This window comes from Cyanistes caeruleus, chromosome 5 (assembly GCF_971803275.1).
Source record: "Cyanistes caeruleus chromosome 5, bCyaCae1.hap1.1, whole genome shotgun sequence".
NCBI lineage: Eukaryota > Metazoa > Chordata > Aves > Passeriformes > Paridae > Cyanistes > Cyanistes caeruleus.
The window spans coordinates 57,881,110-57,903,056 of record NC_141705.1 but is presented as its reverse complement, the minus strand read 5'-3'; the positions used below and the strand labels follow the sequence as shown (position 1 = coordinate 57,903,056).

General features: G+C 36.3%; 1 long non-coding RNA gene across 2 annotated transcripts in view; it reads right to left on the bottom strand.

The window, feature by feature from the left end:
* LOC147653152 (uncharacterized) overlaps nt 1-21,947 on the bottom strand; it is a 33,384-nt gene that overhangs the window by 5,965 nt on the left and 5,472 nt on the right. The window contains exons 2-5 of one of the 2 annotated variants that reach the window (XR_015286884.1): nt 16,492-16,644; nt 15,162-15,231; nt 10,799-11,046; nt 3,699-7,506 (exon numbers count right to left, since the gene is read on the bottom strand). This is a non-coding gene — a long non-coding RNA (uncharacterized LOC147653152). Of the gene's footprint in view, nt 1-3,698; nt 7,507-10,798; nt 11,047-15,161; nt 15,232-16,491; nt 16,645-21,947 lie in introns of those variants that run through there. The other variant, XR_015286885.1, reaches the window with a different exon arrangement.

Below are 21,947 nucleotides of genomic sequence, written 5' to 3'. Positions count from 1 at the left end.
TAAATACCCATTAAGTTCTGTTTTTGCTGACCTGCAAACTGCGCTGTAAATTGTTGTTAGTTATATAGAGATTGCTATGCTTGTCATGTGTTGCTCAGACACAAATTATAGTATTTGTTTTGGATTGAAAATTGATTTAACAAAATCACAAATACTTAAAATGTTTAAAGATCAGGAGGTTTTACATTTCAACATAAAGATCTCACCCTTTCCTTACTTATATTTAAAATATTTTTGTAGATCCAAGAGGGTGCTTAAGATGATAGTATATTTTATACAATAATACCAACACTATAATTATCTTATATTTATTTTTCTTTTCTCACCTGCTATGCCTAGGTTTTGACATTAAGAATATTGCTTTTGATATTTTCAGCATTAAAAACCACTTTATGCTTTGGTTCCATTTTACTCCCAGTCAGAAAGATCAGAAAAAGCTCAAGTCACACAGTGAGAAACTTTATCCACTGAATGAGACATTATCCATTCCACCAGACTACAAATCAAAGAGTATCTCTTAGGCTGCTTAAAAATTCATTTTAAAATCTGATCCTGATTGTACTTTTATGGTAATTTCATACCATCAATCATCCTTTTACCTTTAGTCTCTAGGTCCACTGCTTTCCCCATAGATCTCATTCTCTCTACCTCATTATAATTCTTTAGGTGAGAAAACAGGGTAAGAAACCTTAACAGAAAATGAGAGAAAGATGTAAATTTCTTGAGAAAAGTCAGGTTCACTAAGAAGCAAAACTAATGATATGTTCTGATCTAGGATTTTTTTTTTTTTTTAAATTAAAAGATGGAGGGGGATAGAATAGAGTGAAAAACACTTTTGCCATGCAAATAATGTGTTTGTAATATGTGTTCTAACTCAACAATATCATTTGTACAACCAAGCTGTCAAAATATCTTCTTAGATGGAGTTCCTTAAAAAAAAATAAAAAAAATAAAATAAAGATTTTTAGATCTCCACAGAACTTTTTCTATTTAAGTGCTGAACTTCCTAGAATTCTGAACTTTCCATTACCAATAAGGCTGAGCCATCTTTGCTAATACTAGATTATGCGAATTGCAGTAATTAGGAAATGGAACTAACTGTGGAGTGCTAGAAACATACTGATCAAAATCCCTTTCTTACAGTTAAAATTTATGTAAAATGAACATAAAACCTTGTTGGTATGTTCAGCAGTGGTACTGTTTCATCAGGCTGATCACAGTAAGGGAAAGCTGCTCTGTGTTGTTCCACCAGTTCTTTGTGGCAGCTACAATTCTTGGAAATTGTCAAAATCTGGCCTACTTGTGGTGGCTTCTACAGGAGCTGTAGTTTCCCAGAAGTCAGTATTATAGTTTCACTCTTTTCATTTGAATCCTGGCCATAATGAAAAGCCTTTTTTACAGCATTGGGAGATATGAAAAATAATGAAACCACTGTTTGAGACATCTGGGCTGCAAGAAAAACCATTGTTAATCACAAGGGAAAAGAAGGATTTTTCCAGTACTGTGGGCTCGACCATGTTACAGTTCCTAATGTCTTTAACAAAATGTAGCCATAAACCACTGAATTCTGGTAATAGCAATAATCCCTCCAAAATGGTTTGTTACCAGCAGTTAGTGACCAGTTTCTTAGTTAATGGCCTGAGGGGAAAGGCTTTAAAAGAGCTGTATGCACTGTTTCCTCTCAGGCAATTTAACTGGCTGCATTAAACTGTATTTTCATTGAGCTTCCTAACATTTGTACTCTGATAAAATTCTAGTCAGGGAAGGGAATGAGGTGGTGGTGGAGTATGTCATCATTCTACTTTGTAAGAGAAACACTTGAAATATAAAGCTATCTAGTGTCTTCCTAATCTGAATAATGATAGGACTTGGTTCTGATGGTAATAATAAATGCTAAAGTCTTTAAATATCATGTAAAATTAAGAGTAATTAGCAACTTTATCTGAAGAAAGATCAAAGAGTCTTCAGCTTTATGGTAGGATACAATGCCCTTGAAACAATCAGGGAATACAAGAAAAAACATTATGTGCTTTCATGCAAAATAAAAATGCTAATCTGCAATGCTCATTTATTTTCATAAACTGAGTAAAAACAGTGCCTTATTTGGAGGAGTACCACATTCTAGCATGATACTTGATAATATTAAAAAGTTAATAAAACATGAGTATAGGAGGACACATAAAGCAATTAATATACAGTTTCCATTCGTATTTTACTGAGTTAATACATTGTTTCATAAAGTGTTTTCAACTATGTCACTGATGTACTGACTTACACAAGTGAGAATTTTTTTTAAATATACATGCTTTATCCATACTTTATAAAAAACCTTTTCAGTAGATGAAAATATTGTACAGCACAGTGCTCTATTGAAAGGTAAAATAAGAATATTCCTTCACTATTTTAGTTGTGTAACAAGCTGCAAGTCAGGCAAATCCATAAACAACCCTATGCTGATTCCTCTGCCTGCTCCTAAACTCACTGGGCTTAAATGGCATCTCTTCATTTTTTGCTCACATGGGTAAAAAAACTCATTAATCAGGAAGTTTTTCCCAAGTATGGCAGTAAAGTCAAAGGAATGATTGGCATTACACAGAACACTCTGTAACATTCACACAGGAATATAGGCTCTCATTAGGCACAGCATATTAAAAAAAATCCAAAACAAAATACTGTACATCTTTGCTTGTGCTATATCGGATGCAGGAATGACAGGGAAAAGAACCACATGTAGGGAAGCGGGGGAGAATGGAGAGAATTTGAGTGTTCTGGAATCCCAGCAGGAATAGAAGGAAACAGTTCTGGGGACAATCTGCCTTCCTGCTTTGGGGAAGAGCTGTAGATGGCAGAATCCCAAGGGAAGCTGCTTTTGTGCAGGACACTAAAGCAAGGGTTTGTTGAGACAGAATTACTGTGCACAGCCTTTGTGAGGCCCCTGAGCAGCTGGTGCCATTACCCAGCCACATCACATGTATTAAGACATAGTGAAACTGGCTTTTTCATTAATCTTGCTTTTGTAAAAGTGATATTGGAGCATTTTTTTGCTGTCTGGTCCCAGTTAAAGTCTCTCTACCACCCACCACAGAAAGAATCCTATTCCCAGTAATTGGGGATCTACCATTGCTATTATAAGGACTAGACTAATTTCACAAAACTAGCAGTGGTTTGAAGCAGCATTCTTATGGTGAGGGGGCTCATTCTAACTGTGTCACCTAACTATAAAGTCAACTGAGTTATGGAGAGTAGAATGAACTAGAACACAGTCAAATATTTAGAAATAAACAGACATGGTGCTCGTTGGAAACACACCACTCATGCAGTTATATCACTCATAGAATGTCTTAAGTAAATTAATAGTGGTAATGAACGGCATTAAAAATTATCAAAATGGAACAATTAGGTAGCAACCCTGGAATTTTAGGATAGTTATGTGGAAATGGGAAAGGGACAATGAAAACTAGCAAGAAGTGGAGAGAAGGGCTTATGATTTGAGAGCAGAGACAGAGGCTGTCTTGGGAAAGAAAGGCTGAATACACTTGGGAAAGGCCCTAATCAAGAAGAATACTTGTTTTAACAAGTGGACCTTATGTCACATTTACAATTTACAATTAGAAGCTGAAACATTGTTCTTTAATAACAGAATAGTAACTGCCCTTTTTTTTTTGTTTTCTGTGATATATAAAGGGAGCTTGAAAGTCTTTTGTTTTTTGGGGTTTTCATGGCCGTCTTAATCCTCAAAATATCAGATGTTAATTCCAGTTTTGCTGGAGGACGTTTTTGCAGATGTACCTTCTGTACCTTAATTGATCTGATAAGAGAGAAGGGACTGAACATTTAATAATACATTCTTCCTTCAAAAAATTAATGAAACAAGAGTATGAAACATTAATGGGATTACTTCATATTAAACTATCCAGAGAAAGTGCTAAACATAAAGGGCCTCGTCATTGAGGTGACGGTATAGGTTAAGTGCTCTGTTTGCATGGAAGGGGATTGGAGGAATCTGGGCTCCCCTGGACATTGTTTCATCTCTCGCCCCTACAAGGGGCTGAGCTGTTCCATCCACTTGTCTGAGGCCAGGCAAGGTTTCAAAACATCAAACTGCAGACTATCTCCTTTGAGCTGAGGGACACCTCAGTTCAAAAGCTGAGCAGAGGAAGGAAAAAAGTGGACTAGAACCAAGAGAAAGAGATGAGAGAGAAGAAAGGGACTTGGCATCAGAGCTGGTTTGGTGCTGTCTGATTTGAATATTTTGAAAGCAGAATACTTCAATTTGGATCATCTCTGTTAAAAATAAAACAGTTGGTGTTCATGTTGAGTACAAAGACACCCAGAAGCTGGGGCATTTCTCTTTTGGCTGTAGAAATCTTAGAGCCATTGTTAAATCCTGATTCTGCCATGACTTTGAATGCAGCAGCATTCATTTCACACTGAGCTGACAACAGAAGATATCTGATGTAGGAAAAGTTCCTACCCCTGAGAGCCTCCACAGAAAGAGTTGGACTGGCAATAGTAACTTGATTTCTAGACAACTTTCTTCCACTGATCATGAAGCAAAAGCTGATGATTGAAGTTGGAATTTGAAGAAATTGCAGCTGGTGCCTTTTGTGTTTAACAGTTTTGTGGTAATTTACAAACTGCCAGATACAAAACTAACTATTTTCAGGTTACTTCTTCACAGTATTTTGTCATTAGGATGACTGTATTCCCTACCAGTTGTTTTGCAGGAAGCTGTTAGCTCAGGAGGACTGGCAGTGCCCTGCTGGTGTCAAAGCAGTGATTCTTTGCTTACTTGGTTTGTTCTTGTCATTCTCCAAAGTCTCAACTTGTTTCACTTCCCAATGTTTTATTTAAATCTCAGTGAGATAATGGAGCATGGGAAAAGACCTCCTATTTCATGGCTGAGTCTGCTTTCAAATCTGCAGACTCAAACAGAATTGCATAGTGTTATGTGACCCTTTGCACTGCCTGTTCTGTCAAAGCTTTGGCCACATCCTGCCCAAGTGGTCAGTGATGAAGAGATCTCTGCCATGATTTCTGGATTAGAAACGGTGTGAAAACACAGCTTTCCATTAAAAGAAAAAAAAACAAAACCAAAAAAAAACAGAGAAACACACAACAAGTTGGTTTTGTTTAAAATCTTTTTCTACTTTACTCCTCATGCTAATACATTTCTGACAAATATTATTTTCCCCAATGACATTTTTACAGTTGGTCTATAGGAAATGTCAGCCAGAAAAAAAAAATCCTGCATTAATCTGCATTCTGAAAGACTTCTCATTATTTCTCATCCAAACTAGGAGCTTACTAAATAACAAAATAGAATGCAAATAATTAAATAATGCAATTAAGCTCATATAAAGTTAGAGCTGTCCAGAAATAGCAGGGGAAAATTTCACACCATAATTTATAGGTGTATATAAGATGTATAAGTGTATATAAAATTGCATTAAGAAAGATGGGGGTATTGTTTTTATGCACACTTTATATTCTTATCACTCAAATCATGTGGTTAAAAAAAAAAAAAAAAGATAAATTAAGGTGATCCTGTGCTATGGAACAAGGTACAGTGATGAGTCCAATGGAATCTGACAGGGATCATCTTTATGGAATTTTTCAAAACAAATTTCTGTAAGGGAACTCCAGTGGTGGACAAAAAGGAAAGTTCAAAAATATCTCCAGTGTATGAGATTTTAAGAATGAGTGAGGGTGACTTAATTTTTTGAGCAGATTAGATTACACCTAATGTTTACAAGAAATTATTTCCCAAATTTTCATTCTGAAAAGGGAAGTAATGAGCAATCATTCCTTGACGACTTTCTTCATACTAGTAATGATCATAGCAGCCTCCAGTTACTCCTCTTTAATCAACCATTTCTTTATGTTCATGTCAGCCTTTCTCTTACAGAAACTCTTCCCTACCCTCAGTTGTCTTAATGATTATGCACAGATCCAAGGATGGACCCTTGGGGGAATGGATGAACAGGGGGACTCTATACATAGTCCTAGTCCCCTAAAAACTGAGGAATGCCCACTATGCCTATCCAGTTCAGCCTTGCCTTAGGGATATAAACCTGTGCAGTTTTATAAACTGAGGCACAATCTGATACATTACAGAGTCTCTGTGCAATTTTCTTTAACAAGACAAACTACTGTAATTAAAGGGATTCTTCTTCATATTCTATTTTAACAAGGAAGGTTCAGAAGGTTCCTGATACCAAAATCAAAAACGGTCCTAGGGCAAGAATAAACATTATTTTGGCTATCTTAAAAACAATGCAATTCAAGTTTAGAGCAGAGAACAGAAGATACCCAGTCCAAGAGATTAAAATCATCCCCCAGTGGACAAGGACATGTGTGACCTGCGCGGTCACGTAGAGGGAAGAGTCCTTATAGTTTGAAAACTAGAAAAAAAGTAATTGCACAGCAGCTATTGACATGGCATTGTAAGTTATAACTTTGTGTAAATATTTCAAATAGATTAGAAAACACCTGCACATGGACAAGTGGCATTTATCTAAATATTAAAGGCTCTTTCTTAAGTCAAGTTGTGAAATTCATGCAGTCATAAAACACCAAGAAATGAGTCTGGGACAAAAGCCTTTCTTATAGCTGAGAATTTAAAATTAATTATTTTTAGGTTAATAAAATTTCAAACTTAAAATTCAGGTATATTGAATCCTTAGTCTGTTGAACAAGGAAACATAAATGAAACTCAATACAATTGCAGGAATTAGTAACAGAGAAAGTATCTAAGGAAGGAGAAATCAGCTCTTTTGCTAACATGCTACAAACAAGAAATAGTTTCAATTTTAAATAATTTGAAGAGTGTTTGACACTATGGTAGGGAGCAATCAAGTAATAAGACACAATTTTCTCTGCCTTCCAGAGGGTCCCTCTTTATCTTCAGTATCCTGCTCAGATTTGCTAGTCAGATCTGACTATTGCATCCTATTTTCAACCAATCCTTTATACCCTGGTGGTCTTCAGCCTCCTGAGAGTATTTTTATTATATCTTTGTATTAAGGACTTTAGAGAGAGCATTTGTGAAGTTGTATTAAACCGTAATTTGTTTCTTCTTAATTTGTTATATTGTTGGCATGCCAAAAGAAAGTTGGAAGTTACTTACAGGTATTTATAAAGTGATTTATCTTTTCAACATACAAATAGGCACCACTAGCAATGAAAACCTTTCCCTTACATACCAAATCAGGAGCAACACACCCAGGACATTTTAGACATCTCAGCAAAGTGCTTTGAAAATCCCTACTTTACAAAGACTATGGCAGTCTGACAGAGAGTGATCTCTGCTGAGAAGGGCAGCAAAAGTGCTGCTTGCAATCATGAGGGCAACTTTGCTCATAAAAACAAGTAAAGCAGAAGGCACTGAAGTTACTCACATGGAGTTGCAAAGGTCCAGGTGTGCGTGTGATGCACACCCCCAGTAGCTCCTCTGCTCCACAGCCATGGCAGCAATGTCAATAACAGACAGCCCATCCTATGTGTCTGAGAATGCACAGAAGAGAATGCTCTGAAGAGTCTTGACAAGCAGTGCCCTGGGAGTTACTTTGCTTTCAAGAGACTGACTGCATTATTTGTGCTTTTGGCAGCAGCGCCAAAAAATATATATATTAAAAAATAAAAAAAAAAGGCATTCTTAATCTCAATTTTATTTTCTATTGTTGAAAATTATTTCTGAAACCAAAAGGAGACGGCCTTGCATCTGCTAGACAAGAATTACAATGTTAAAAAGATCAAAAATTTATTTGGGGAGGTAAACTGAGCAAACACAATATGGAACTTAAAGAGAAAACATCTATAGAAACTGTGCTTTTAGACATCAGATTTTTGAGAGAGGACATGTATTATTGTAAAAGAAATTCAACATACTTTTCTGTCAGGTTTTTTAAAATAAATTTTAAATTATCTGTGCATATTTTGGGGTAAATTCAAAATTTAACTCAAATTTGAAAAGCATAGATAGCTTGTTTCTATGATACGTCTTCCCCTCTCCTTGTTTTTCTTTTTATCTGTTTCTTCTGTTGACAAAAAGTCAACAACTTTCAGTGTAGTATTTTTCTAGTGTCACAAATGTGACCTTGATCACCCTTTCTTCTGTTAAGTCTTCAGAACCTTCTTGTCACAGCCAGCCATACTTTTCCAGAATAATACTAAAATGCTTGAGAATTTATTCAGTCTTCAGTTCTAACTGTATCTTTTTCTGCTCTCTCTGATCAATCTGTCTTGAGTGCTGCTTTACCCTGGTGTATTGTTTTCTTTCCTGCCCATATTTCTGAACAAGTCTATTTAGATAGTCTGTTTCATCAATTTTAACATCAAACTCTATCATTACCTGTTTTGCCTTAAAAAAAATAAACTTTGTGGAATCCCATAACATCCTAACTTCAGAGCAGCTGTCTACCTAGTAAAATAAAGACACAAATTCATTATCATGTGTCAACATTCCTGGTTAGCTAAACCCATCTAGCTCTGGAAACAATAGCCCAACAAAGGAGGGTGCAGCACGAGCTTTCCATGGCAGGAGTGCACAGGATCCTTTTCCCAGGATCCTTGGAAACACTGCATTTGGCTGTGTAGAGCCAGCACGGCCCTTGATCTGACTACAGAAAATAAGGAACTGCTCTTTCATGAGGGCTTTATTTGTTCTAGACTGGAAACTTCTTCTTCCTAATTGTATTTAATTCATGCACTGTCTCTGCCACTGCAGGTCCTACCTGTCCTGATACAAAAGCACAAGCTGGTCAAATAGTTTTGTTAATAATTTTTTTTATCCCAAAATAACACAGTGCAGTATCATAATTTTTACTAAAACGTTTTCTGCACTGTTTAAGTCATATTACTTATTTATCCTCATAAGAGGATAAATACACCTGCCAAACCAGGCAGAAACAGATGTTCTGTCTTTATGATAACTTTTCTCTCACCTGTACTATACAAAGGCATATGACATCTCAGTGCAGAATTATGACAAAATCTTTCCTGTCTGGATGCTTCCTTCTCACTCTTCTGTCTATTGGTTTACACCTGGAAATAGTTCTATATAGTCTTTACCCCTTTTCAAAGCCAGACACAGTTCTACAGTTGAGGTTTTTTCCTTTTTTTCTTTTTTTTTTTTTTTTAGTTGAATATTTGTTGCTGCATTTTAAAGTGCTATTCAAATCTGGAGCACAATACATTGATGAGCTGCTAGACTTAATATGTGCATATAAAACCACATATATATTTATATATGCTAATCCATTTAGAACACCCCTTATTTAAGGAATGTATTATTAATTATGATCTCAATAATGGCAAAACAACTAAAAATCAATGCACTGTGAATAATTCTGAAAGTAAAGATACTGTATTTCCAAAAAAAATTTGTTAACAGGTATGAACTCTGAAATATCTGTTTTCCTGACTTGCCTTATTTAGAGAATAATTCTGAAAAACTCATTGGTTTAATTTTTTTTTCTATTTCCATCCCACAATACAATAAGTGAAAGGAAGTCACAAGCAATGTTCTCAGCTTGTGAAAAATGGCATAGCTAAGTGAGAGATCCTTTATGCTAGCTGAGAATCTAGCCTCACATTTCAAAACACTACTCACTATTTAAAATGTATTTTAATTTAAAGAGTATAAGCCAATGAAATTTCGTATATATAGACAGGAAGCTGTTAAGCATACTGCCTGTAATTACAAAAACGAAGGTCAGATTAATACCTAATATTATTTTTTGCTAAGATAATTTATGTTCCTTCTAGATGAAAGAAACATAAATGATTTCTTATCTGCACTTTAGAATGGAGCCTGATGCAATGCTATATGGGAGTTATTTTTTGCAGTGGAATTTTTAAAAGAAAGTATGTAGGGAATTCACTGAAGAGGGGCTGCTGCCATACTGTGTTAAAGGCTGAAATAGTCAAACTAAGAAGAAGCTGTGTATAGGGTTCATAAAGTAGCAGTGAGGGGACAAATCACATGTAAAATGTTCAAAAAATATCTTGGCAATTGGGAATAAATGAGTCAAAGTGAGAGGAAGATTTAAACACAGATATGATCCAAATATGCAAAGAAGAAAATCACACTGAAGGTTGGACTGATTTCAGTGACATGAAATGTAAAATTACAGAACATATTTAGAGACTAAATGTGGAAAATGTTAATGTAAGACCAAGTCAAACTTCTTTTTTAAAAAGAACTTTATTTTTAAAATTGAAAAGTTTCAGTTTTCAGAAGTTGCAGTATATAGGAATGGCAAATTTTAGTGACAACTTCAGAGCCATGAAGTCCAGGGCATGTTATACGGGAGCATAAGTTCCTTCCACGCAGAACAGGATTCTAACTGGGATCTCATTCAAGATCTTGGACTAAAAGGATTTTATCAGTGTCACATTATTACACTTTTCTAAATCACTTTTAGCTTAGCTAATCTCATTCCTGGCAGGAAGAGACTATGTCTTGTCCCATTTCCTCTGATGCTCCTGCAGATAATACCACACAAAATGTGGGATTTGTAGGGCTTGCTTTGACTTTATCCCTGGCAAAACAGATCTGAAGACCTGGGCTGAGCATCCATTGCTTTTCAGGTTCAAATCTGGCTACTGGGTTTGTGTGTTTTCTGGAATGTTCTTTTAGTGTCATAATCTTGAATTTTTACATCTAATTCCCCTACCAGCCATAACTGATCATATTCTATAGAAAATAACTTATATGGGGGCATGAAGTTTTTTGCCACACCAAAATCTTACGGGGATTCTTAAACATAAATCCTCTGTTCTCCTATAAGTCTACCTGCTCTGCTGGAATTTCCTTATCGGAAAAAATTCCTTTTTTCAGCATCAGTCACTTCTTTATCTCAGGTCTTGTAGTGTTGTACAGAAAAGGTCAGCTCCAAACAGCTCTACTGTGTGTCATTCTCTTGACCTAGTACTGGATCTCTCTTCTCATCTCTGCTGGATGCAGCAGTGCTGGTTCCTCTTCTTTCTGAAGTGGCTTAGGAAAAGCACTCTTCTCTATTTCAGAGTCTGCTGCTTTTCTCCCTTTTTATTTAGGAAAGAATAAAGTATAAACATCAGCACCTTCTTCTAACACAGCACCAATGCCCTGGCACCCAAACAAATAAATCAAAGCCACCACTATTAATGGCATTTTGCAACTGAGATGATATGCTAAAATGATCTTTTGTGTTCCCCTCCCTTAAGAGAAATGCCAGATAAAACCACCACTCTGTTTAAGTGGTGCCTGACTGAAGATCTTTAACATGTGGAATGGAAAAAGCAGTGAGAAAATAGTTCCTTTATCAGGATATTACCAACTGGCAGTTCAAACCTATCCTACCAAAACTAGCTGAGAATGGAAAGTCTGTTTACATGTTATTTCTACCCTGGACATCTCACCTAGCCTTCATAACTGCCAGGCACTGTACTTGGCAGCTCTGAGATCAGTCCACTGAATTCTCAGTTGTATTTTCCTGCATTTTTATTCTTTCTCAACACAATACCCAACCTGACAGTGTTTTTCCTCTCTTTTCTCTCTAGAGGTTTATTCAACAGGTTTCTAATAACTTATCCTTTTCCACTAACATTAATTATTCTTCTTTTTCACATTCTAACTAGTATCTTTAAACCTTTCATCCTCCTCCACACTTCCTGATGTTTCTTCACTACCCATTCATATTTCTTGAAACTACTTCTTTCCTGTCAGAAGTTTACACTCCTTCTCTTTCTATCTTATTCTCAATGTCCATCTTTATTTCAATCCATATCTTTCCCTTAAAAGTCATCCTCAGTTTCACATAGATCCTTTTCCAAAGGATTTTTAATTCTTAAAGTGATATCCTTGCTCTTCCTAATGGTAAGTTTCAGGTCAGGTCAAAACACTAATGAACTAATGAACAAATTTGCACTAGAAGTACAGTTTGTTACAGCGGATCTTTTCAGGCTTTTAAGTCCCTCCTTGCATTAAAAGTTCCTTTACTGTATTTAATTGTATCACCATGGAGAGGCTTAGCATGAACTGAAAACAGTAGAAGTCAAGGCAAATTATGAAGTGCACCAGCAATGGTTTCATATATTACACAGCCCTGTCCAAGATTATCTTACACAAAGCAATCTGGGAATTTTCTCCCCAGTAATAACTAGGAGGATCTGACCTGTATAATTAGAGAACAATATAACCACTTTAAATTTCATCAGTTAACATTTCACTTACTAGACATGAATATCTATTTTGTTTTTTAAAATTAGATGAGTTAGTTTTATAGTTGGTGTTTCTGTAATACAACAAAATTCTAGTCAAAATAAGCACAGAACAAGGTGAAGACTGTATCACAGAAAAAGGAGCCTTCTACCTCAATGAATAATTCATTTCTGAGCCGTGGAGGCCATAGAAATCTGAGAAAAATAAATAAATATAATCTGCACCACAAAGCTTGGGAGTGCTGTGTGGGGGTCACTCACTCGAGCCCAAAGACTGATAACAGTTTGGTTCTGGCTGCCCTGCTGAAAGCTCCAGGACTATGTTAATGTAATAAAACCTGTCATCAGACCCCTCCAACCTCAGGTGCCAAGAAAATGCTGCAGCAGAAAAGCAGCTGTCAATTGTTTCTAAAACAACTGAAGAAAATAAGTAGAACACGTTGCTAATCCAAGCTGATGAGAAGAATGTAGAAAATTAAGAGACCTTTACTCCAAAAAGATCTTCAGTGGCTGGAGGCAATGAGTGCAGGAAATTTACTGTGGGCTATAATAATTGCTGCCTGCCCTGGGAAACGGCATCAAGGCCAGAGCAGTCATGGCTCCATGCAAGCACATCCTCTAATTATTGAAAAACCTGTGTAGAGTCTCAATGTTAATCAGTCTCTCAGAGACTTCAGCTTTATGTAGTTAGTGCAGATTTATGGCATTTTTCTTTTCTTGTTATTAAAACTGATATTTCACAAGGAAGAAACTATCTCCAGACAACTGTTAAAATGCAAAGTTTCAGCCATAAAAGAGAACTGCAGAATTATTCTGAGACTATTCCACAGAGAACCCAAACAAGAAGGGTAAGAAACAAAACATCAAAGACACACAGAAAAATGGAAAAAGATGAGACTTTAAAATATTAACTAAAGACGCAACAGTTGGCCTATAGATTCAAGAGGTTATAGTGTAATTAATTAAGTGCTTGTTACAATTAGGGAAATAAACAGCGCATATGCTAATGCAACATGAATAACACATAACTATAAAAAAGTAGAACAAATTGAGAGGTTTGCACAGTCACATTACTGGAGTCATTTGCATTATTGTATCAATGATGTACTTAAAAAACAAACACAAAACTTCAAAAATCTATTGCAAGGCCAGAGTTTGCTTCCTTTTACCAGTGCTGCAATAATAGTATAATGTACAAATTCTGATTATTCCACTGAGATAATTTTATATTATATTTTGGAGCAACTTTGAAACATCATACACAGTGGTCTTGGACAAATAATATGTTTAATCAATATTTCAGATTTTCTACCCGCTGGGTCTGCAGATTTCTGGAAAATAAAGTGGGAAAAGTTGTGTGTTTCAAGATCTTTTCTCTTACTCTTACATATTACATCAATCCCTACTTTCCGAAGTACCTGCCACTTCATAAATAGATGAACTCTGGGAGAGTTCACAGAAATGAAACCATAAAAATTGCGAACTTCTATGTCACTGACAAGATTTCAGAAGGGTTTGAGGGTGGGGAGGGCAACAAATGTGTTATTCACACCTCATTTGGTTGTCATCATTCTGAAAAATATGAAATAATACATCTGCTTTATCTACAGGTTTTAATTTACTGGTGATAGCTCACTGTGCTCTTCAGTGGCCTAAATTAGCATCAAAATAATGTTTCTGGAAAGATGTGCATAAATACAGCATAAAAACTGACTGTAGATTGTACTTATAACCCAAAAGAGGCACATTTATTCTGTCTAAAAAAGACTGTGCAAGATACCCAATTAACTATATGGTAACAGGAAGTTCAAAAGATGTAACTGGAATAAGCAGTGGGAATGCCTGAATCAGAGCACAAGACTAGCATCAAAAAAGGAGATGCAAACTGACACCTGACATCAGCTCTCTATTCTACCTAAGATGCTAATACTTGAAAAGAAAATAAGGACTAAAATACCACAGCCATATGTGCAGGAAAGATGCAGAATCATTTGAAGTACAAAAAATTGTATGCAAAAGCAAGCAATGTGTTCAAGATTTCTCTTGTCAACATAGAAAGCTCTTAGATGTAAAGACATTTGGGACATTATTTTAGACTAACTTGCAGCTGTACCCTTAACTATGATCGTATGATAACTTAAATCCTGTTGTGAACTCAAATGTGAATCACAGCTGCAGATTTTACTGCCTGATGTACTCTGAAGGTGCCATCAGTTACAACAATGAAAATGCATTAAAGTATTCGAGTGTTTTATCTTCTGTAAAGATTTTGACCTAGTCCTACTCACCACCAGAATAAATATTTCTCATTTCAAGATTGCACTTGACCAAACTCCAGCTAATCCTGGGAGGGAAAACGTGCAGGGGGATGGGTATTTTATTCCCAGCATGGCATTTCAAAAATGTATCTCCATGTAATGTTGGCTGTTACCAATGCAACAAATACTGCAATAACTGTGCCAATAGCAAATAGAAGTAGTGGGGCACCGTGGAAATCTCTGTGTGCTGATGTGTTTGTGAGCTTGGCTGTGCTGGCTTTGGCTGTGGCAGAATTTATATTCTTCCCCCCTCCAGTGGCTGGTATAGATCTGTACTTTGGATTTGTTCTGAACATGAAGTTGATAATGTGGAGATGTTTTCTACTGCCATGCTGGAGAGGGGGTGTGGGAAGGTGGGAAGAGGCACAGCCAGGACATGTGACCCCAGCAGACCAAAGGGATGCTCCAGACCATGTCACATCATGCTCAGTATACAAACTGGGGAGGAAAAATGAGGAGGTGGGGGATGTTTGGAGTGATGATGTTTGTCTTCCCAAGTCACCTCTGACGGGACCCTGCTCTCCTGGAGATGATTGAACCTGCCTATCCATAGAAAGTAGGAAATTAATCTCTTGTTTTGACCTATGTTTTCCCTGTTTAACTGTCTTAATCTCAACCCATGAGTTTTCCAGCTTTTACCTTTCCAATTCTCTCCCCAGTCCTGCTGGTGGGGCAGTGAACAAGGGGCTGCCTGGGGCTGGGTTGCTGGCTGGGGATAAATGATGACACCAAAAGTAGTTAGGCCAGTGATTACTAATTACAAATTATAACTCATATGTCTATCAAAGAATAAAAGCACTCAGTAATACTCAATGTTTTTCATTTAGCACTTCAGATCAACATATTCTTACTGATGTGAAGTTCTGTTTTACAGCATTAGCTACCACTTTCTGCCTTAGTAATAAGATCCACATCCATAAAAATCCAATGTCTTCCTCACCCTTTTATAATAACAACATGCTGAAATACAACTGTATGCAGATTATATAAATATAGACAGGGAAGTCTAGATTTTCACACTTGTTTCTCTATCTGCATAATTGTATCTTTTCACTTTATTATTTACCTGTTTACCTTACAGCACATTAATTTTAAAGCATGGATAACTGAGTTTTATTGGGTGAAATATGAAGTGCCGCCTTTATAAAATACCATATTCTACAGTAATTACTGCAAACTGCTGTAATGCTCTTATTAGCTACAGTGTCTGAAATCACTGCTACAGAAATCCTGTAGTATTATTTCTAAAGGAGGAGAAATGCTTCATTTGTGTAGATACATGTAATTTTCAATCCCCAAACTTTTTTAACCCACAGGAAAATTAAAAATAGTTAATCAATTTTACTTTCAAATGATACATACAATTATGAGGTATATTTATTCTCTGCTTCAACTTTCATGCAAACATAAAAATGTTTTGCACATCTATTTATTCAACAATACATTATTATCAATTACTGAAAATACAGCTGGCAGCTTCAAAGATATGAACAGAAAGTAAATTTTTTTGAAGACTTGCTTCACTGCTTTTCTAACCTGCCAGTTATTTGCCTTATAATAATGAGAGATTATCTCACCTTTTAAAATAAGTGCAAGATTTTTGAATAAGAAAGTGTTTGAACAGAATATTTTAAGACCGAGTGGCAGATTTGGTTAGCGCTTCTTCACTTACAAATGAAACAGATACTCTGCAAAGAATTAACAATTTTAAATCAAAATTGTTCCATTAAGCAATCTTATATGGATTATGCATTTATACAGTGAATGTATAAGAATAGATGTGTTATTTTCATTTTATTTTATAAACCATCTACAATTTTATGTTGATATCCTACCTTTGACACTGCTCATACTAGACATTGTATGTGGTGTCATGATGTGTCTTCATGTGTGTAAATAAGTGATCTGAGATTGATGTTTTTTGACTCTATCTTTCCAGGGAAGAACAACATATGTCATTTTTGCTTACCTTCCTCATGGATATCACTGTGTCATAAGCTGTATGACGTGCTTTTCTGGGCATGCCTGCCAGTGTTTCTGTGTGTTGTGCTGCCCTGTTTGCCTGCTCCCTATCTGTATGGATACAGAATTATGTCCCTCTTCAAAAGACACTGTAAAAATACTGAGAAAAATATAGAAATTTAAAGACAGCAAAAACAAAGGACTGTTTTTTTAGGGAGAAGGTTCATGTTGCTATGAGTTCTAGAAAAACAAAAATCTAGTTATGTATGAGGGAAATAAACACCAATACTTGAAGAAAAATACAAAGCACAAGGAAGGAGAATCACCAGCTCTTCAGAAACAAGCCAGGGCACCTGCCTGTACCTCACACCATTTTTTTCAGCTCTTTATATTCTTAAAATCAATGTAGGATCCCTATAATGCCTGTATTTCATTCACTTCAGTCACCACATTTCTCTGCTATGATACTTTTAGAACCTTTTCCAGTTAATTTGCAGCTGAGAAAAGAAAAAAATTCCTGATGGTTCCTGGGGAGCCTTATAAAGTCTTTCCTGGTTGGACAGCAGGGATCCAGCTCTCAGGGGAGTGTGCAGGACAGGGAAACTGCACACTAAGGCTGGGCACAGAGGCCAAAAGGTAGTGCCTGAACTCTGCTCATGTTGAAGAAAGCAAGGATTCACTATGAAGCCTTGAGGAGAGTTCAGAGGCAAAGTTCACAGGGTGGACAAGAAGACAGCTGTTAAAATTACAGAATTAGATGACTATAAGATTACAGTGTAGGTCCCTATAAACCTATATTATGCAAGATTCTTAACCCTGACTTTATTTAAATGGTTATGGCAGAGAAGACTGGTTCTGCAAAGCAGAAGCCTCTTGGCTGGATTGTCCATACTGGGTTCTGGTGACTAGAAATTCCTCTCCACAAATGCAACATCAAAGACAGATGGGTGCTGACATTATGGCGTATCATCCAGGAAGAGTTAATGTTGAATTTTGTTATGGACATTAGTCTCCAATCTTTCTTGCAGTAAACTAAAATTATTATCTTTACTATTGCCACAATCCATCTCCCAGCTGGGCCATGTTACTAAACTACAATTTCAGTTCAGCTTGTTCCCATGTACTTAGCCCAAACTGTTTAAATAACATTGTTCAAAGAAATTATCATTAATCACACTGTAAGGACATCTATCTGGCAACACTTAAGACAAAGCTGAAACTGATGTTCTTACAGCATAATGGTAATGAGTTGTTACAGAATCACAGAACCATAGAATGTTAAGGCCTGGAATGGACCTTAAAGATCACCTAGCTCCACCCCACTCCCATGGGCTGGGACACCTCCCACTAGACCAGGTTGCTCAAGGCCTTATCCAGCCTTGTCTTGAACACTTCCAGCGATGGGGCATCCAGAGCTTCTCTGGGCACCCTGTGCCAGCATATCACTACCCTCACAGTAAACAATTTCTTCCTAAGATCAAACCTAAATTTCCTTAAATTTTCTAAATTTCCTACCACTGCAGTTCCTACCAGAGTCCCTGTAGCCCTGCTGTAGCCTAGAAAGTTGCTACAAGGTCTCCACACAACCTTCCCCTCTACAGACTGAACAGACCAATTTTTCTCAGCCTGTCTTCATAGGAGAGGTGCTCCAGTCCTCGTATAAATTTTGTGTCCTTCCTCTGGACTCATTCCAATAGTTCCATGTCCTTCTTATGTTAGCAATACCAGAACTGTACTCAGTACTCCAGGTTATAAAGGTTTTGAATCCATGGTCAAGTCCCAAGAAAAGCTGCCCTTGGCATCATCTTCTCTGGAGCTGAGTGAGAGATTTAAGATTCAGAGCACCTCTAAATTTGTGGGAAATGATCATCGGGATAGAGCAAGATAGACAACATGCCTCAGTTCCCTGCATCTGAGGAAACTGTGGTGTAAAAATGCTACTCAGATGTGTACTACAATCACAATAGTGTGAAGTTTGTCCATGGAACATCTGTTTGTCCAGAAACATCTGTTTTCAAGACACATGCTCTCCCAAAGCCTAATTCATGAGAAATTGACACAAACGCCTGTTTCACATTTAGGGGAGAATGTGACTCAACAGTTTGGGCCTTGCGGCCACCACAAGACAAAGGCATTTACGTCAAAGCTTACTGCAACTGCACATATATCCAAGTTCTGCTCTTAGCATAGTGATAATGCTTTGTTCAGGATTTATGGCCCTAAACTTTCATTTCCAGCTGCTGTCTTCTGCTTTACTCTCCAAAAGATTTTACTTTGACCACATAAGGAAGCAAAATAAGAGTAAGGCTAGACTGGACCAGTATTAACTTGAGTTACACTTGGACATCCCTACAGACTGAGGGACAATAAATATCACCTTTGTCTGTGAAAACTTTGTTTTGAGGCAGATCCCTAAAGAATGAGTGAAACCAGTGGCTTTTGCTGGGAAACTCCTGCTTTCCTGTTCTGAACATATTGCAGGCAGCTAGAAATCTTCCTCTTTTCGTGGTAGTGAAGAAAATCAAGCAAATGTTTCTGATTCAAGTATCATTCCATAGCAGCATTTCACTGAATTCTCTCGCTTTATAAGTTCAGCTATTATTTTTGTATTATCTGGTAATTTAGATACAGTTATTGTAGATTCTTCAGCCTGTACTCCCCAGAGTTTTGTATCCTGTTTTATACTTCTTCTCTTGTTTTTATCAGTTGTCACCTATTGTGCCTCAGTATTTTACTCTCGGGTACTTCAATTATATATGAATTTGATGTGCTTCACAGCAGCTACTTTCCATTTGCCATCTAAATATCTTTGTAGATGAATGTAGTAACCTACATTTAATTTCACAGGCAGCAGTGCAAATCTACTGCATTTCAGCTTTTGGGTTTTGGTGTGGTTATTTTGTCTGCTTGCTTTTATTTGATAATTGATTGCTAGATAGGTTAGGGTGTTTTTTATCCTCTGCTTTCCAAAAATAAAATGGAAAAAGAGAAAAAAACCAACTGCTTAGCAAAGTCACAGAGCCTATTCCTAAACCTGAAGGGAAAGAGGCTAGCTTGGGATATTAGATAGCTCATCTCTAATCATATTGACTCCCTTGGTGGTGCTCATTTACTTAAGTTCAGCAATTTTTTAAGAAAAGTCCTATTACAAGACAAGGTAGCTTGTCTGGTTTCAATGTCTTAGCAGAAAAAGTAATTTGCAAAGCATTGGTAATACCTCACCAGATTGATTTTTCAGAAGTGCTTTCATGCCACAATTAAGCAGAATCTGTTTTCTCTGTACTCCTATAAATAAGACACTTATTTTGAAAACAGAGAAGCAAGATCCCTGCTCTAGTATTGCCTACAGAGATAAAAGCCAGGTAAAGAAAGTGGCAGGCATATGAGCTGGCATAAACATTTATTGGAATATCCTCTGACTTATTTCCAGATAATATCTGCAATCTCTGAGACACAAATATTTTTTTGATACTTGTGTAATTTTTTTTATGTAAATATAAACACACTGAAGAAAAATCAAGTACAGCTCACATCATGCTTCCCTATGCTCCTTATACACTATCACAGGATAGTGAAATACAATTTAGTATCAAGTTCTTATAACTTTGAATTTGGGCTCTAAGTCTTATTCATTATATGAAATAAGAATCAGTGCACTACATTATATAAACCATTTTTATATTTATCAGGTTTTTTATATTTATTGGGTTTTTTTTCCTCAGTCAGATATCTCTGCCTCAGTCTACAGTATTTAGAAAATGATCTGGGTAGAAGATATATGCTGAAGAAAAAGGACCTGCCCACAAAGCTTATGGCTGACCACAAGTGTTTTAATGGTCCTCTCAGCTCTTAAAGTTACTTCACAGAGCAGATAATGATCTTCTCAAAGTCACGGAAAATATGTGGCTTTTGTGCAAAACTGAATTTTAGACTAATATAGCAGTTTCTAAGCAGTCAACTTTCTGCTTGAATATAAAAATACATTCAGAAAAATATATATAACAATAGACACATATTCCTGCAGGAAAAAAAAATCCCAGTGTTAGAAGAACAGAAAATGTCTGTATTGGACAAAAATAATTCTAAAGAGAAGCCTTCAATTTATAGCAATAATATATCATATTTGTTTGGATTTTTGCTTTTCTGAATCTGAAACATATCTTTTAGATGTGTTAATTAAAATAATTTTTAAATTATTTTGAAATAATGTTAAAAATAAATAATTTGGTGGGACTTTTATATCAATTGGTAACCCATGATTTGAGTGGCAGTCTGACTAATCAGGAAAACAGCATGAACAAATGGTAAGTAAATAGAAATCAAAACACATCAAGAAATAAATGTCTGAAAAAAAAACCCAGCAATGCTCTAGGGAATTCTCTTACTTCAAATCTGTGCAAATACAGATTGAACTTAAGATGTGTTGTTATTGGCTAAACAATTTTTAATGAAATATAGAGACCTATGTGCTCTTAAATGGATAATTTATGTGCAATATTATTGTCTCACAAGGTTTAATTAAATGTTTGCCTTGTGGCTAATCAGCTACAATTAATAAATGAAGCCTATATTCATGTCACTGATAGGGAATGTTAAAATGGCCTCCATTGTAATTTCAGTATCTCTTTTGTGTCTGGTTAATAACAACAACCTAATGTATGAGAAACTTACACAAAATAATTTGGTAAGGACACTATGACAAAGTTCCGGTAGTATAATGCACGGGCTTATCACAATGCCTAATTTCAAGTTTGGAGGTAAGTACACAGCAGTACTGGATGTAGAAGTGTATGCTTACAAAGTGCTTTTCACCCCCAAAGTTTCCAAAATCCAATTGAAATACTCTACCAAAAAAGGAGCAACATTTCTTAGGCTTATGGATAGAAGAGAGTTTACACAGTGGAGCATAAACATCCATTAATCACCAGACCTACTGAACCCAACGGACTTGAACTGTCTCTGGCATGACACACCTAAGTGTTGCCTTAGACTATGTAAGAACAACACATTATTTTCCTAGATGTGACCTTTCCGTGCTTTTTCACTCCTGCTACTTTAAGTTATAAACCTCTATAGGTAAGCCTTTAAAATATAGGTGAGCTTCTGCTGGCTACTCTGCCATCTGAACATATCCTATAAATCATGGGCTAACAGAGAACAGGCCATAGGCAATGCTGGCTGTCACTGACAATGTTCCAGAAGTCATCTAGACAGAGAATTTTAGATCTGCCAACCTCAAAAGACACCTGTTGTCCATAGTTAGCATGTTCTTATTTGTTACTTATCATTTACACTGCATTAGTGCACACAGGTCTCAGGGCTGGGCTCCATCACAAAAAGGGGCGTGTAAATAATTGCTGTTGCATATATCAGTGTTTTAGATGAGATGTAATCAATGGATGTAACCAGAACTAGAAAATGATAATGAAAGAAGAGTTTAATAGAAATTAAGAGTAAAAAATC